This window comes from Sinocyclocheilus grahami, unplaced genomic scaffold, assembly GCF_001515645.1.
Source record: "Sinocyclocheilus grahami isolate Dianchi unplaced genomic scaffold, SAMN03320097.WGS_v1.1 scaffold862.1, whole genome shotgun sequence".
NCBI classification, from domain to species: Eukaryota; Metazoa; Chordata; class Actinopteri; order Cypriniformes; family Cyprinidae; genus Sinocyclocheilus; species Sinocyclocheilus grahami.
This window is the reverse complement of record NW_015506041.1, coordinates 17,961-21,514: the sequence shown is the minus strand read 5'-3', so window position 1 is coordinate 21,514 and position 3,554 is coordinate 17,961. Positions and strand designations below refer to the sequence as shown.

General features: G+C 33.1%; 1 protein-coding gene across 1 annotated transcript in view; it reads right to left on the bottom strand.

Moving 5' to 3' along the window:
* The window catches only part of LOC107563204 (oxysterol-binding protein-related protein 6-like), a 53,783-nt gene extending 52,413 nt beyond the window's left edge, over positions 1-1,370 (bottom strand). Inside the window, exon 1 of the mRNA XM_016248011.1 lies at positions 1,290-1,370. The gene's annotated coding sequence lies outside the window, so the exon portion shown is untranslated. The remainder of the gene's footprint in view (positions 1-1,289) is intronic.
* Positions 1,371-3,554: the final 2,184 nt, after the last annotated feature.

The window sequence follows — 3,554 nt, the reverse complement described above, 5'->3', positions numbered from 1 at the left end:
CGGCAGTTCTGACTCACAGTCTGTAAGTACGTTTTCATATAAAGGATATGCCACTGATGATTCAAACACGAGTTTTGGACAGTAGAGTAGCACTTGTTGTTTGTCATTTCTCTGATCACAAATGCAGACAAGAATTTTGTGTTTACAAACGCGTTGCATTTGTGATGCAATGCAACGCGTAAAAAGACAGTATAAGTCATTATAAACAGTAATTATGTCCCCACTGGATGCAGCGAATGCCTCGTTTGTAATGGGTTTTAATGTTTTTGTCTCGTGGCTCCGGCCGGACAAGGCATCATAGTAGGATAAGGGGCGTAACATTTCCGTCTGACACTTGAGGTATTCGGCCAATTACAACGTACTGGATAGCTGGCCAATCACAGCACACCTCGCTTTTTCAGACCGATGAGCTTTGTAAAAATCGACTCGTTTCAAAAAGGCGGGGCATAGAGGAGAAACAATAATGTGATACAGTATGTGGAAAATAATGTTTTTTTTTTTACTTTAAACCACTTAAACATTTCATTACACCAAATAATGTTATTTTTAGTAGCATTATATGACCCCTTTAATAAAGTTATGAACAAATAACTGAGTTCACCAGTATTTGATCTAAAAGCTTCTGTCGCACATTTTTACATTTTTACAAACTAAAACAGTAATGAAACAGCACTACTGTTCTGTGGTATTCAGTAAACTGACTGAATATTACAAAAAAAAATAAATGTGTGCTTGGCGTGACTGGTCTGATGAGTGTGTGTGGAATGTGACAAGACCGCTCAGATGAGTTCAGGTTTAAAGAGTTTCACTGCACAGCACACACACACACACGTGCAGATGAGTTTACCGTCTATTGGCATGCTCTCATTAAAAACCCATAATACGCGCAGATCTCTCTAAAATAAAACAACTAAATCATTTGACACCATGTAGAGACACTTGAAGACAGGCTATTATAATCAGATTCATCAAATGACTTCTTCCGATTAAATGGTTTCCACTAATTGATTGTTATAAAATGTAACGAGTTACACACATTTAAACCAGTGACACGCAGAACTCTTACAAATACATCAAAGCTAAAATATGGACGGTTCATTAGGCTTCGGAAATCATTAATTATAACAAATCAGCTAATTAATTATGTAACTTCCACAAATACGGCTTGTTTTTCAGCACCAATACATTTATGACATAAAATTCGAACCGAAAACACATAAACCGACGTCCCACGATTCATAATATAGACACTGAAACATATTTTTGTGCACAGATCAGTTGACTCTTACCTCAAACAGGCGAGCACTTTCATGAAGCTATCTCATTTCACTGCACACGCGCTCTTACCGAATCATGGTCATGACGTCACAGAGGTGTGTTCACGCCTGCGAGATTTCAGAAATAACTCCCTTTCATTTACTTTGCCAAGAAAAGCTGATATTATTTAGAATTCAAATAATATTCAGACCTATTCATCAAAAGCAACTTAATTTCTGTTTAATGTAGTTTGATCAGTGGTTAACTGTATTGTGAATGTGTTTTCCAAATCTTTCAAAACAGCAGAGAGACCAGGAAGTACGCTTTAGCGTCAGTAACTCGTTTGGTTTGTTTGGTTGTTTGGTTTTGGTCCTGTTTTTAATCAAAGTAGTTCAAACACTTTATGCACATGCAAACTGTTCTATCAAATTAAAAACGGGCTCATCTACCAGATTTAATTTGCTACGTGGAATCAGACAAGGCTGCCCAATTTCACCATATTTATTTCTATTAGATGGACAGTTGCTTGCTATTCATCTTAGGGCAAGCTCTGTGCAGGGCATTAATATTGCTGACAGGCAGGTCATACTGAGTCAACTTGCGGATGATACTACATTGGTTTTACGTAATTATGCTCAGATTTCTTTAGCTATTAATGTCATTAGTTTATTTTCTCTGGCTTCAGGTTTGCAATTAAATATTAATAGATGTGAGTTATTTTCAATTAAACAATGTCTTTTGAGAAGCATAGATGGTATCCCAGTGAAAGATAAAGTCACGTATTTGGGTATAGTCGTATCAAAGGATATGAAGGGTAGATGTGTAGTTAATTTTTCCCCAATTATGGAAAAAAAACAAAAAAGAAACTAAATCTCTCAAGGGTAGAACTTTACTTTGTAAGACAGAGAGTCTTTCACATCTAGCCTTATTCTGCTACGTCACTCTATGTTGATGCTCAGACTTCTAAAACAATTGAGCAATCTTTATTAAATTTTTATTGAAAAATAAGAAACATTACATTAGAAAATCTGTAGTTATGAAAAATTGCATTATATAAAAAAACATTTATATAAAATTTTATCAGCTTTGCTACTCTCAATTAATTCAAAATTAATAGGATTAAACAACACCTAAAAAATCCTACCTCTTTATGGAACTTTATCCCAAATTTTATTTTTTCTAAATTAGCTGGTTAAAATGTTTTGCTTTTGTGTAATTATAATCCTGAAAAAAATAATTTATTAATTTACTTATTTTCACAAACAATGTCTTTTAACGTGGTCTTTAATTTACAAACATAATATCCCCCCACATAGTTATATAATTTGGCACAATAGAGATTTACTTTACAAAAATAAATCAATTTACTTTGATAATTGGGCAAAAAATAATATTATTTTGATTAGTCAGTTATTTAATGACAAAGGAATACCTTTTAAATTTGAGGAATTTTTGTCACACTATAAAATCCCTGTTACAGCAAGAGAATTTGCTATTGTTTTTGAAGCCATTTCTTCTGGGATTATGTTTATTAAGGGTTTTTAATAACCGGTTTTCTCATGTTGTGCCACATCTTAATGTGTTTGAAACAGTTGTCGGTAAATTATCCTTGACCACAAAGTCAAATAACAGGAGTGTTCGTACTCTGTTCCAGTGCAAGGTAGACTCTTGCCCTAATGCTTTATCATTGGAGCATGTCTTTTATTGGAACAGACATGTAGGTAACATTAACTGGAAAAGAGTGTGGACTTTACCTCAGAAATTCTTTATGTACAATAAAATCAAAGAAGTGTCTTATAAAATGATCGATGCTATCCTACAAAGGATTTTTTTTTACAAAGGTTTATTTCTGATGACTTTGATATAAGTTGCTCCTTCTGTGATCACCAAACTGAAGATTTGTCCCATCTCTTTTGGTATTGTGATTATACTAAGAATCTCTGGGAAAACATATCGAGTGTTTTTTGTGGTATAATTCCTGATATCTCTTTGAAATATGAAAATACACATGAGAGTGAAGAGTTAGATTTTTTTATTTATTCAACCTTATTTTGTTCTTGGCTAAATATTTTATAAATAAATGTAAATTTTGCAAACATAAGCCTTTCTATAGAAATATTCTTGAAGATTTAAAACTCTTCTGACTCTAGTAATAAGAAAGCTGTGAATCTGTAAAAAAAACAACATTATTGTCTTGCTCCCTGGGATATGATTTAATATCATTTTGTTACATCTGGTTGTATTAATAAAAAAAAAAAAAGGGTTTTGTACTGTACGTCAAATTTGATATAAGTACA